Genomic DNA, 14,965 nt, shown 5'->3' with positions numbered 1-14,965 from the left:
AAAATAAACAAATGGGAAAATTCATGAATATATTGAAATATTGTAGCAAAAAAAAAGAGACTGCTCTTTATAGAACACAAAGAAAGAACAGTATCTGCAATGCATATAACCGAAAAATTTAAATGCAGATTTGAATGTTCCACAAAATGAATTCATAACCTTAGTCTACAAAACACTGAAATAATAAGCAATGCATCCATGATCATTGCACATTTTAAATAAAAGATGCTTCTATTAATTGCTTACCAATCTAACACTGTAAATACATAAGTTTAGGTTGTTTTGCATTGTTCACTCATGCAAATAAAAAAAAAACAACCAACGAACCAATCGCTTGATTTCTCTTCCATTCTACTACTAACCTTCATTTGGGAGTTCTGCTCTGGTTTCTTCTAACTACCCTTGTCATTTTTCCAGATTGCCCCTCTGCATTATGCTGAAGAACTGTAAATGAGGCCCTCCTCCTATAATTGCATTGAAGGCCACAAAACTCATGAAGTACAGGGATGGCGGTAGAGAAGGTTTCAGGTACAGTGTAAGCCAAACGTTGTACTGGCTACATTAATAACATGTAATGTTCTCTATAAAACCTAATCAGCTGCATTTAATGTATGAAGGCATTATACTCACATATATTCATAATGATTGCTTTCATTTGTAAATCTACAATCTGCACTTTATAAAACACATAGTAAAGCAAGACCAGTGGAAGGAAAAAGAAAGGGTAAAAAATAGGTATAAAATTACCCTTTTCTTAAATAAAATGTAGATGTAAAAAGACTCCTCCAAATCTTCATAAAACTAAATATGCACCAAATATCTACAAATAAAAAGTCACATATAGTGTAGTACAGCACTAAAATCACACTTCTGGGTATGTGTGGTAATATACATTCACAAACAAAGATTGATTGCAGACAAGAAGACCCAATCAGCGGTATATTTCTCTTTCTCCAGTTTCCCAGTGTCATGCTTACCCAGTTTGTAAATGGACAGCAGATGCAGAGGGAACCTCTCTGTGGTCTCAGGCTTCCCTCCAGCAGTTCAAATGCCGGCCGCTGTATCTCTGCCCCCTATTATGATACGGCGCATGTGCGCCATAGTCATGACGCTAATGATGTCACTGTGGCGCGTGCGTGCTGACGCCATAATGCAAATTACGTCACAGCCCGCCAAAATATCTGAACTCGACCGTTTGGGGGCGTGGCTTCAAATTTAAAGATCCAACCTATAAAAGGCTGGTTCAGCCATAGCACTTTGCCCTGTTGTGGTTCTAACTACAGTTCCCAATAGTGGTTTTACTTTACTGTGTATCTTGTGCATTGACCTTGGTTATCTGACCATTCTCCCTTCTGTACTCCTGCCCCTCTTGTACCTCGCTTCTGTGATTTCTGGTTCCTTCGACCTTGGCTTGTCCCCGACCAATCTTTACCTGTCTAACGTAAAGTCCAGCCATTCTAAGACCCAATATGTGTTGTTCTATTACATCCTGCGTGTTGGCTCGCAAAGGAATCCTGACACCCAGTCAGCAAAGACATATAAAAAACAAATGTAAGCAGAAACATATAGTAGATCTCCAAAGATACAAACACTGTTTGAATTTAAAATGCACTTACAAAATGAAAAAATTTAGATATTTTTTTCAGTCCAACTATTTAAAAATGTGAAATTTAAAATCCACTTAGAATTCACCTTGTTTGTTGTGGTAAGTCCCATTCCTTATTAGCAATTTTGAATAAAGGGTTTTCAGAGCTATACCCAAGGTGGTATTGGAAACAAGAGATATATTTTGAAATGTAAAGGGATATTGCCACTTATTTCATTGTCATATTGTCATATTATATGTTTATATGCCAGCTATGCATCCCTTGCTTCAAATAAACAATGTTAAATCATAAAGTGCTCTGTAATGAAGGAGGTAATGTATTATATATAATACTTTGAAAACAGGGACATTGTGACCTCGATGCTTAGGCCTTTTACCTGTCCCACCTTATAGAAGGCCTAACTACACACCAATAGAAATTGTTCAATAAGATCAAGTTCGTGACTTGAAGAGCCCTTGCAGCTCATTGACTTAGAGTTATGCCCCCCTTCCCCCCCTCCCTCCCCCCCTGGATTGAGGTTATACAAGCCAAAAATCAAAGACGATAGACAAATGAATCAACTCCCACTTATTTTATGCTATACTTCTTCCACATACCCTAAAGTATGCAACTCATGTGTTGAGACCATGGGTGAGTAATGTATTTTCAAGAACTACTTCTTTTTTTACTTGCCCACCGTGATGATTCCTCTTTTCTTTGTTTCTAACTTTGGGGTGTAATTACCCTTTTTCTTGAAAAGTTGAAAAGTAGTTGAATATTCTTGATACTTTCATTTCTCTTGTTTTAAAGGAGCATTATTTCCCATTATAGTTGAAAACAAGGCAAGTGACAGGAAATTACTTAAGAAGGTATGGGTAGAAAGCTAGATCTGAATATTATCAGAATGTTGGGAAGAATTAAAAACGTTAAGAGAAAAGAAATCATGGTGTTTTATATAGTATCACAAAGTAAACAAAAATTGTACTTTCCAGCATCACTACGTTCTCTCAATTTTATAGCTACCACTGCTCCACCAAACAGAACACTGGATATAGTATAATCAATACATTTATACAATAAAATCATCAGAAAGCTTGCCTCTCTGGAATGTGGCATAATTTCTGGTGCACACATTTCACGGTGCACATAAATGTATTGCATCGATGCATGACATATTATCAAAGAATATACATTTTTAGGCCAAACTCTTATTACATCCTAGTTGGATTTTTTTTCCTCTTAACATTTTTGACGTAGAAGTTTCAGTTCCATTTTGAGTTCTTGACAAATCAGTGTTTGTTATGTTACACTGTCAAGGTTTCCACTAAACCAAGAACAGTTGTAAATTCACCACATTAACTTTACATTTGAATCCAAAGTTAGTTGAATTAGAAAAAATCTCCAACTTTCTTACAACTTGGATATCTTGGCCTCAAATGTTACATTCTCTTGTTAGGGCTCAACTATTCTCTGTTTAGTGACTAACCCTTACTGTTTATTTGTCTGCAATAAAGCAAAATCACATTTTTTTTATTTAGATTGATTTAAATATTTCCTGACAAAAAATGTTTTCTTCTTTGTATAAAATTAATAGTGTAACTCATTGCGCCTAAAAAAAATCTATATAAAAAATCTATATAATTTGAACAGTGTGACATTGCTTTTGCTCCGTGGTTATTTTTCGAATTTTTTTGATGGTCTTTGGTAAGTCTTGTGTTTTCAAAAGCTACTGTTTAAAAAAAAAAAACACACACACACACAAAGGCTCGTCGTTTCTATCTCTCTCCAAGCCTTTCTCAACCATATGGAAAGCAATCAGGTTTGCAATCACTGGTTTCATATTATGTAGAGCATGATTTTAGTATTACGCTATTATCCATCTGTTTCTATAGGAAAATATATGAACCTTTGTACAAGAGGTCAGTTGCTTCATAGCGAACTGCATTCAAGAACTCCATCTAGGTTCATCTAAAATATATCTTTTGTGATTTGCCTTCACACAAGCAGCTCATCTTATTTAGAAAAAAAATAACTAATAAAATGGCACTGAATTAGGGCAATTTAATCTTACTCTAAACATAAAGGGAGAAACAATATGTTTTCTTACACCTGATTTTGCTCAACAAATAAAGAATATCATTCAGTCTAAAATATACACAAGCAAAGTAAAAGACTTATTAAGCAGAGTGTAGCTCATTTCATGTAATTAATAGACAATCAGTGACAAACATCTGCCTATCAGCAAAAATAAGCATTCGAATGTCTCTTTGTAATTTAACCTTAAAACTTAACTTTTAACCTATATATATATATATAAATATATATATATATATATATATATATATATATATAGCTAAATAATTAAGGTACATTATCAAGCAAATAGTTTTTAATTTGGACACTAAACATATTATGATATAGAAAATAACAGAATAAACCAACAGGGAATGAACTCTCTTGGATATAGATAGGAAGGAAAAACAAGGAATACTCAAAAGAGATTGACAAAAAAAAGTGGGTATCCACTAAACAACTGGTATAAGCAGCCCACACCCTAGGCTGTATAAATATGAAATGTAGAAAGCAAACGGACAGAAGTCTAATGTCTCAACCAGGAGTAGACACTAACACTCGCGCACAGATGTAAAAAAAAATATTTATATATAAATAAATCAAATAAAAATGACCAAACATTGGGAACAGTGGTAGGTCCACTAAGTAGTGAATAGAAAAGAATTGGTACTATTCGAGAAATAACTCATATACAATATATCTGTAACACTTGAGTACCATCCCCAGTAGATAAAATTGATGAAATAATCAATCACTTTGTCCAAAAAGTCTACAATGTATCAACTTGTGTCCAAGCTAAGCAAGAAATCCCTTATGGGCAGATAGCCAGTGATCTCATCTACTTAGCTGTAGAAACTAAATATTTCACCGTCTCTAATCCTTGTTTATTTATTTATTTATCTTATTAATTTCTAATAAGTTAATTTCATTGATTTTTTTTATTTATATTTATTTTTATTTATGTTTATTTCAATTTATTTTTATTGAAATTTATGTGGTTTTTTTTTTATCAATTTTGATTCCGACATGTTTAAGCTATATGTATAATTATGTTTGATTCAACCAGATGTATACTATCTCCATTAATCAATAGGTATATCTTCCTAGGTTTTAGTTCTTGTATTTGCTGTATTAGCTGCTCATTTTTGGATTTGAAAGTGGTTATGTTATTTCCAATTTTAAAGCAGTTACATTTTTCACCACTGATCACTATGGTATTTTTGACAGATTGGTTTTAAAATGACATATTCATGATTTATTTCCTAATGCAAAGTTCTCACTGTGGTCATATGAATATATTATTAGCTTTTTGTTATGATTTTGTATTTTATTTGATTTCATTTTATTTATTTTGATTGTATATTATGTGTATTTTATACTTGATGCTGATTACTGATGATGATGTTCTACAGCATTTCATGATTATATGTATAATTCTATGTTAGTAGCTCTTTGACAATTTAAGGTATATTACAAGTAGATTATTCAGGACAACAAGGGGTTAATAATCTTTTATCCAATTTTTGCTGGAGGGGTTTAAATATCCAGCAGTCCAACACTGAAGCATACCTCTGGAGAAGTGATCGCTAGAGTCACGGAACGCATAAGGTTGCTTTGGAAACTCACTACTGGGGAAGAAATCCAGCGCAGTGGAACGCATACTGAGCCGCAGTGGAACGCACACGGCCTATCTCCCATACAGCCGAACAAACATCACTGACTCTCTAGCTGTCTGTGCAGCCGGCTTAGCACAGACAGCTTCATAGGAGTACCTAGACCGCTGAGAGAGAGACTTTATGCCCCAGACTATACAGGGAGTGCAGAATTATTAGGCAAGTTGTATTTTTGAGGATTAATTTTACTATTGAACAACAACCATTTTCTCAATGAACCCCAAAAACTCATTAATATCAAAGCTGAATATTTTTGGAAGTAGTTTTTAGTTTGTTTTTAGTTATAGCTATTTTAGGGGGATATCTGTGTGTGCAGGTGACTATTACTGTGCATAATTATTAGGCAACTTAACAAAAAACAAATATATACCCATTTCAATTATTTATTTTTACCAGTGAAACCAATATAACATCTCAACATTCACAAATATACATTTCTGACATTCAAAAACATAACAAAAACAAATCAGTGACCAATATAGCCACCTTTCTTTGCAAGGACACTCAAAAGCCTGCCATCCATGGATTCTGTCAGTGTTTTGATCTGTTCACCATCAACATTGCGTGCAGCAGCAACCACAGCCTCCCAGACACTGTTCAGAGAGGTGTACTGTTTTCCCTCCTTGTAAATCTCACATTTGATGATGGACCACAGGTTCTCAATGGGGTTCAGATCAGGTGAACAAGGAGACCATGTCATTAGATTTTCTTCTTTTATACCCTTTCTTGCCAGCCACGCTGTGGAGTACTTGGACGCGTGTGATGGAGCATTGTCCTGCATGAAAATCATGTTTTTCTTGAAGGATGCAGACTTCTTCCTGTACCACTGCTTGAAGAAGGTGTCTTCCAGAAACTGGGAGTTGAGCTTGACTCCATCCTCAACCCGAAAAGTACCCACAAGCTCATCTTTGATGATACCAGCCCAAACCAGTACTCCACCTCCACCTTGCTGGCATCTGAGACGGACTGGAGCTCTCTGCCCTTTACCAATCCATCCATCTGGCCCATCAAGACTCACTCTCATTTCATCAGTCCATAAAACCTTAGAAAAATCAGTCTTGAGATATTTCTTGGCCCAGTCTTGACGTTTCAGCTTGTGTGTCTTGTTCAGTGGTGGTCGTCTTTCAGCCTTTCTTACCTTGGCCATGTCTCTGAGTATTGCACACCTTGTGCTTTCGGGCACTCCAGTGATGTTGCAGCTCTGAAATATGGCCAAACTGGTGGCAAGTGGCATCTTGGCAGCTGCACGCTTGACTTTTCTCAGTTCATGGGCAGTTATTTTGCGCCTTGGTTTCTCCACACGCTTCTTGCGACCCTGTTGACTATTTTGAATGAAACGCTTGATTGTTCGATGATCACGCTTCAGAAGCTTTGCAATTTTAAGAGTGCTGCATCCCTCTGCAAGATATCTCACTATTTTTAACTTTTCTGAGCCTGTCAAGTCCTTCTTTTGACCCATTTTGCCAAAGGAAAGGAAGTTGCCTAATAATTATGCACACCTGATATAGGGTGTTGATGTCATTAGACCACACCCTTCTCATTACAGAGATGCACATCACCTAATATGCTTAATTGGTAGTAGGCTTTCGAGCCTATACAGCTTGGAGTAAGACAACATGCATAAAGAGGATGATGTGGTCAAAATACTCATTTGCCTAATAATTCTGCACGCAGTGTACTGCACCTCATGTGAATGACTTTCTAGGCTGTCTTCATAGCAAGGATTTTTATGCTTAGCCTTTTTAAGAGCTAATAATATCCGGACTATTGGATTACAACACCATTTGGATTACAGTATATTATTGGTTTATAAAGCAAAGTAGATGAGATCCCTGGCTATCTGCCCATAAGGGATTTCTTGCTTAGCTTGGACACAAGTTGATACATTGTAGACTTTTTGGACAAAGTGATTGATTATTTAATCAACTTTATCTACTGGGAATGGTACTCAAGTGTTACAGATATATTGTATATGAGTTATTTCTCTCATAATACTAATTCTTTTCTATTCACTACTTAGTGGACCTACCCCTGTTCCCAACATTTTGTCATTTTTATTTGATTTATTTATATATTTATATTTTCATTTTTACATCTGTGCGTGAGTGTTTGTGTCTACTCCTGGTTGAGGCATTAGACGTTTGTTCGTTTGCTTTCTATATTTCATACTATGATATAGGATCTATCAACTGAACTATGGGTTTTCCACCAACTTTCACAAGAAAGTCTTAAAAAATCATATTATTATGGGTAGCTTGCAAGTGGTAGTGTAAAGAAATTAACTATATGAGACAGGTTAAAAAAATATCAACACAAGATACTTTAGCTCATTTGATGCTAATATGGAGTCTTTCATAGCTGACTAAAAAGTAGACAGTTAATGAGCAGATTCTCAAATGCGTAACTATTGCAAGCTTTCAGAAGGTAAATAATTAAAACTAATAAAACAATTAAAAAGAAAATGATCGACATATTAAAGAAAGAAACACAGATAACAACATTTTGGTGATTGTGGCAGCAGTGGACCATACCGCTACTGGACAGTGGATATTCAGATAGTGGTCTAAGAAAAGAGTAAGCCTGCCAAGGGTACCAGATCATGTTGTATACAGATGCTTTTTGATGGCAAGCATAGAAACAAGCCCATTATTTACAGTAGTGTCATAAGTAACTCTTAGAAAGATCTTCATTGATAGGAAAGCTATAGGCTGCAACTTATTGCTCTAAAGCAAAAGAGCTATACATTTTTTAACAAGCTTTGAGCACTTACAGTTTAGTTAGGGTCTATGACTAATCTTCCATAAACCTGCCAAGAAAAGGTTGAGAGCATTTAAAATGAAGATAGCAGAATTTTGCATATTATTTACAACTTGTCAGGTTGTCACTAATTAATTCTGCAGATGAAATATTTTAGAACAATGCAGTTCAAGCAACTCTGATTGCTATATAGTCTCAGATAACTCAACTCTAAGCCTTTGTATATTCAGTGACATTCAAGAATACCTGATTGGTATCTCCATTAACATCACTTTCTACCTTTTTGCCCTTTGCGTGTGATCTATTTGATCCCCGATCCTTGCTTTATTGCTTTTTAACAACATCTTTCAAATGTTTTAAATCTAGAAATGTGCTAGAACTATCCATGCACAATTTTAAATTAACAATAAACAAAGTGCAATAATAAGGACGCAAAAGACCGCAGTGCGGTGATCTTGATATGTCTGTTATTAAAAAAAGATGAAATTGAAATACAGTAAGAAATGGTTTAAATTAACTTGTTGCCTAGTAAATGTGCAGTAATTGTGAATATATTCGTAAAATAAAGCTCAAGTATACTAATTGCTGCTTTCTTGTTTCTATGTTTAACAAATACCTAAATAGAACCAATAAATCAGTGACAAAGAACACATAGAACCAAGAAATCAGTGGAGATTACAGGCATTTTTATTTTGCTGGAGTGTAATTTACTTGTAAAAGTAAAAGTGGTTTTAGAATAGTTTTGTTAATTGGCAGGTAATGGCTTTGTTACACCTTATTATGCCAGATTTCACTGTATATAACTATAACTATTCATTTCTCTGATTATAATAAATGTCAAGAAAAATGCAGTGTCAAATGTTCTACATTTATTTTATGCCGGGACAATCCAATTATTAATTGGTTCTTCAGCAGTAACCAGAACTTCTTTTCCATAATAATTGCTTAAATTGTTCTACTATAGTAGGCATCATTTTGAAGTTACTTTGACAAAGAATGATATAAAATGATCTGGGAGGTCACAATATCTTTTTTTAATATGATTAGTGCTGTAACATTAAAATACCTCTACATTCATAATATTATAATATATCTCAAACTCTTAAAGAGATTCTCATCTATAACATAATAAATATTTTATTAAATGCACTTAAAAAATTGATTCATTTTACACTCAAGTGCAATACATAAAAGTAAGTGAATAAAATAAGTACAGCAAGTAAAATGGATATTTTTTTTTAATTATGATTTTTTTTTTTTGAGAATTGTGAGGTTTGTAGTTTAACAATATCTGGGAGCCACGATTCAAAGTCAGTGTGAGACAGTGAATTAACAGTGCTACAAACACACTACATTGTGTTGGGCAAATCTGTCAAACTAATACAAAGGAAAATTAGCATTTTTGCAATTCATTTGCGTGAGATGCTTAGCATCGCATATCAGTATCTTAAATGTTCCAACAAGAATATTTCAGTAATAATGAGAATATTCCAGGATGTCAAAACCTGTTCATTAATTTAGTATTACCAAATCATATAAATCATATGAAAGGTTGTCAAAGCACATCCTGTCGTATAATATAGATCGTGGAAATGCCACGATATCATGTTGTCGAGTATGAACATGAATGCGTATGTTGAACACCATGGTGAGAATACCTAAGCACGCATTACTGCATTTTGAAATTGGCAGTAAGTGCTTACATGTAAATGCACTGTGCATTTAGGGAAGGTGATGTCACATGTGTTGTACAAAAGTGCATCTTTAACCTAAAACTTCTGGAATAAAATGGAATCATGACGTGTCACACATGTCATGTGTCCTTAAGGGGTTAAATAAGTTAGAGTTTCAGCAGCATTGACTCTAAGGTAGCAATACCTCTGTAAAGGGGCACTCCACTGCCCAAAAACAGTTTGCATTTGTTTTTGGGGGGTGGGGGATATATCTAAAACCAGCTTGCAAAAGCTGCAGATGTCTTGTCTGCAGGCTTTGCAAGCCCTTGTTTTCTTTCACAGCCCAGACTTTATATGGCTGTCCAATCAAAGACTTCCTAATGCAGTTCATTGAAAGGTATTTGCAAGACTGGTGCTCTGGACAAATGCTGCCTTTTGAGTTTAGCTCTACTTAGCTAAACTGCCAGGAAGTAACAGAACAGGTTGTCTGATTGACAGCCAGGAGGGTGCTACAATGTTAATTTATAAAAGTGCCGATTTCTATTGCAATCTGCACTCTTTATCAAATAGAAAAAAAGGCAAGCTAAAGTACTTTAGCTGTGTGGAGTATTCCTTTGTACTATATCTAAAGTCTTAAACTATCTTCACACTCAACAGAGAAAGGAGAAAGTTCTGTATTTGCAATTCTAACCAATCTTTTTTGCTGTTATTAACAATTGTTTATGATGTTTTGGTTGTATTACTACATATACATTTTTTCTTCTCTTCAAATCATGTGTAGGTAAAAAAAAAATATACTAGATAGCTAAGTCGAGTTTTTCAGCACTAAAGGGGGTATAACACACAAATTAAGGATTAGATATAATAAATGAGTTAAGACATTCAAAAGAGGGGATGGGAAAAATAAAAGGAGGTAAGAAATTTAAGAGGTAGGTTAAGTGACACACAGATGAAGATGCATTGAGGAGCTGCTGTAACGAAAATATACCCCAACACGCAGGATTCAACTCAACAGAAGACAACACAGAGGGGAGATACGTCTACCGGACCTTAGAATGGCCGGACTCAACTTATATGAGAGGAGTACAGAGTCAGGAGCGATCCGAGGTCAAGGGCACAAAGAGACAGCGTAAACTAGGACTAGCCGGGGTCTGGTACACGGAAAACAGCAAGCCGGCAAACAGAACAGATAAGGATAAAGAGAAAACGTAGTCAGAAACAAAGCCAAGGTCAAGTACGAAGGAACACAACTGAACACAACAAGCGCTAAGGGGAACTGAAACAGAAACCACGATAGGGCAAGGAACTAAGGGAAAAAGTTGAGTATAAATACCTGAACATCTATTTTGATTGGCCCCTGTCACATCCACGCTCCCAAAAGGTAAGTGTATGGGGAGTGTGGCATGACAGGGACCAATGGGAGGCCTTTGCCAATTTAGGCTCCCACTGTCCCTTTAAGAGCACGCCCGAGACCCGCGGCGCGCTCTTAGAGTCAGGCGGGACACGTGACTGCTTCTCGCGGTCACTGCCCGCCTTCTTGTTGCAGCCGTCGGATGAGCCGCGCGCGGTTCATGCAGCAGCAGGACCGCACGCGGCTTGAACAGAGGACCCCGGCCGGCCCCTGGAAAGGGTAAGTACCGCTACAGCTGCAAAATGCATCTTCGCCTGTGTAGTAAAAAATCCTTGCACTGGCCCTGAAGGAATGAGAGAGTGTCAGGTGGGAGAGAAAGAGAAGGATGATGATGCATGTATCAATGTGTGAGTTTTACACAACTTGTGTGTCTTTATAAAATAATTTTAAATATGAACAATATGTACAAATGAAACAATGCACAAGGGAATAATATGAAAATAATTGTATGATTGGAAAATGTCAGTGTTACATATTCAGAAACATGAATTCTTTACACTGTTTAACTTTATTTATTGTTCAGTAAAATTGAAATGACCAAATTCACAATTTGATTTTTAATGGAATACTATCACATTATATTTCTAGACTTTGCACATTTGATATTACACACATTTAACTGATATTACTCATTAAATCACAAAAATCTGCTTTCAGAATTACTTTATCAATTAATCAATCAATCACATATCACTATGCTACAATGTTACCAATCTAAATTAATTTGGACCTAAATGCTTAACAGACAATGAAAGGTATAAGTACACTGCTGATCTTCCTTTGAATTTATGATAATGTGACACCAGCCATTAAAATTGTTGTACTAACATTTGTATCCAATGTATCAAGAATATTCATATTTAACAAGAACTGACATTAAATGACTACTGTATTTTGAAAAGACTGGCCACGTCCAATCAAATTTTCATTTCAAAGGTGTAAGATTTGATCTAAGAGCAACAAAATACCTTTCATGCAGATCATATATTTTGTTATCATAACACACACTGCTTGTTGCCTTGTGACTGGTTTAATTGTGGGCTTTAATAAAGGTCATAATTAATATCCCAACACAGGCACTAATAAACAATTTGAGATTGCCAGCATAATCAAATGATGCAAACATCCATGAGCTACAAAAGTTCATTGCCGCAACTGACAATTTCTTAATTGTATTCAGTCATTCATGGAAATTTTATTAACATCGAGCTGATGTATCCTGCCCTTACTCTGTCACAACACCAGGGATCTAATTTCATTATTTTCCACAAGATTTGCTTGACTACTGCCATGATTCTCTGATTGTGCTAGTCCAGATGTTTATGCTATTTAAATTAGAAAGAAAAGACTTTTGGGTAAACACAATTATTTGTTTTCTTTGTTGTTGTGCTGGTTTTTTTCTTTTAGTTTAAAAACTTATTTTAATTAATGTTATAATGTGTGTTTAAATGACCCCTGCCTTTTGGCACAACAAACATGGTGTGTAAATGATACTGAACATTAACAGACTAAAAAGAAATAAATATTAATTGCTTATTAAAGTTTTACATAATTTGAATGTTTCCTTGGTTTTTTTTTTTTTTTAGATAATCCTCAAATTATAAATGGTATTGTACTAATTTGTATCCATGTGTAGGTAATAAATTATCATATGAATTATTTTAGAAATAGAATCGTATTGAATTGTATACCGGTATATGACTTGCAATGTACTCTACAAATGTCTTGTCATCTATGCAATTACATTGGTAGTTCATTTAAGCTTTTCTTTAGAGGTAAAATATAATTCAGTGATAAGAGTTCCATATGTGGTATCTAGCACTTGTACAAATCACTATTTGAATTCCCAGTAGTTGCAAACTAATTTGTCATTATATTAAACATTATAAAGTTAGCACCTTTATATTCGATAATAAATAGACTTTGCAGAATTGCAGACCTATTTGGTTTGGCTGAATTTCTTTGTCAGAGAAAAAAGAACAAGTCCCGGTAGTCCAAAAGGGCAGAGAAATATGAGTGTGCTGTAATGCAAAAACTGCTACATTATTGCCTAAACTAATAGCTGGCAATATCTGGCTTTTTTTGCAGTACCATCTCAAAGTTGTCATAATAATATAATTGAATTTGTTTTAAATACAATTGAGTGAGGGTACTTCATTTTCATTTTCCTTTTGCAATCTTGTATTAATGAAAAATAGGGAGCAGCAGGAGTCATTTTAAGTTAAAAAATACATTTTGACCCACTCACCCTAAGAAGAACAAAGCTTTCCCACAAATCCAGTCTGTAACATACCATGAGTGGCCATCCTCCAGTTTAAAAAAAAAAAATCCACTAGCAGCAGCAAAAGTAATTTAACTTTTAAAAAAGAAGATTTTTCAAAAATTGAAAGGCTGGATCATCTGAGTGGGTCATCAATTGCCCACTCACATTTTTCAAATTAACTTATTCACGCTACTGCTCACCCTTTTATCAAAAGTCTTTCATTCACTCACTCTACAGACTAGATATGTAGAAAGCTTGTTTGTGTGGGTTGTCAACTGTCCATTTGACAGTATGACAAGTCGACCAAGAACCTATATGAACAAAAACTGAATGAAGAAGCAACAATTTTGAAGACTTTGAAACACCCCAAAATTGTCGTTTATTATGCATTTACTAAATCCAAGGATAGCAGCCTCAGTTTAGCAATGGAATACGGTGGAAACATGTCGTTGGATGACCTTTTAGAGGATAGGAACGAGACACACCTGGGCCAATTTCCTGCTGAGATTATTGTTAAAGTTGCACTAAACATGGCAAGAGGTCTGAAGTATTAACATAATGAGAAAAATATATCAAGTCATCAAATGTTATTGTTAATGGAGACTTTGAGTCCATTAAAACCTGTGATGTAGGAGTGTCTCTGCCCCTCGATGAAAACATGACCATGGGTGACCCAAATGTCTGTTATATTCACACAGAGTCCTGGAAACAAAAGGAAGCTTTTGAAGATGATGGGATCATAATGGACTAGTCTGATATCTATGATTATTGCCTAACTCTCTGGAAAATGATGACTCTGTCAATACCTCATGTGAACTTGCCATCAGAGGGTGATATTGAAGATTCCTTTGATGAAGATGATTTTGATGAGGATGTCTATAATGAATCACTGGGGACCAAACCTCCATTGAATATGGAGAAACTTGATCAAAAGGGCATGAAGTTGTTTCTTGTCTGAACCAATGAAGATCCACAGAAATGACCTTCTGCTGCACAAATTCTCGAGTTTCAAGAATATAAATAAACAGTTTTGGATTGAATACAGGGTTTTATGACTTGTTTTTATATTTGTATCTTTGTTGGATATTTTGACATGTTTTTTTTGTTTTTGTCACTGTAACCTTTTGTATGACTCTCTGCCTGTGTCTTCTATAAGTGTGTTCAGGTTTTTGTCATCTATTAAATTGTTGAAGTTAAAAAATAAAGAAGATGCTGCACTGCCAGAGGAAGAGACAGCAGAAGTTAATTGTGGAGCTGGAGGTCCTCGTCAAGATCCTAATGACTCTAGCTTTTGCAACTACAAATTCTTATGCAACTTTAGACCTTGAATTACCAATTGGGACATGAAAGGGTGAAAAAAAAAACATTCAGCTCCTGGATGGTGAAATGTAAAGAGCCATATGTGCTCCACCATCTCATGAGGCTGAATATTATTAACAATGGTGGTATTTATGGTTGTGGTGGTATTGGGCAGGTGACTGAGGTGATGTCAGCAGTCCTTTTGGCAGAGGAAGAGCTGTTAAGACTCT

General features: G+C 35.2%; 1 pseudogene; it reads left to right on the top strand.

The window, feature by feature from the left end:
• Positions 1–506: 506 nt before the first annotated feature.
• On the top strand, positions 507–14,460 carry LOC134586367 (lymphokine-activated killer T-cell-originated protein kinase-like; annotated as a pseudogene).
• Positions 14,461–14,965: the final 505 nt, after the last annotated feature.

This window comes from Pelobates fuscus, chromosome 2 (assembly GCF_036172605.1).
Source record: "Pelobates fuscus isolate aPelFus1 chromosome 2, aPelFus1.pri, whole genome shotgun sequence".
Lineage (NCBI taxonomy): Eukaryota > Metazoa > Chordata > Amphibia > Anura > Pelobatidae > Pelobates > Pelobates fuscus.
Note: the sequence above shows the minus strand (reverse complement) of the source record. Positions and strands in the feature narration are given on the sequence as shown.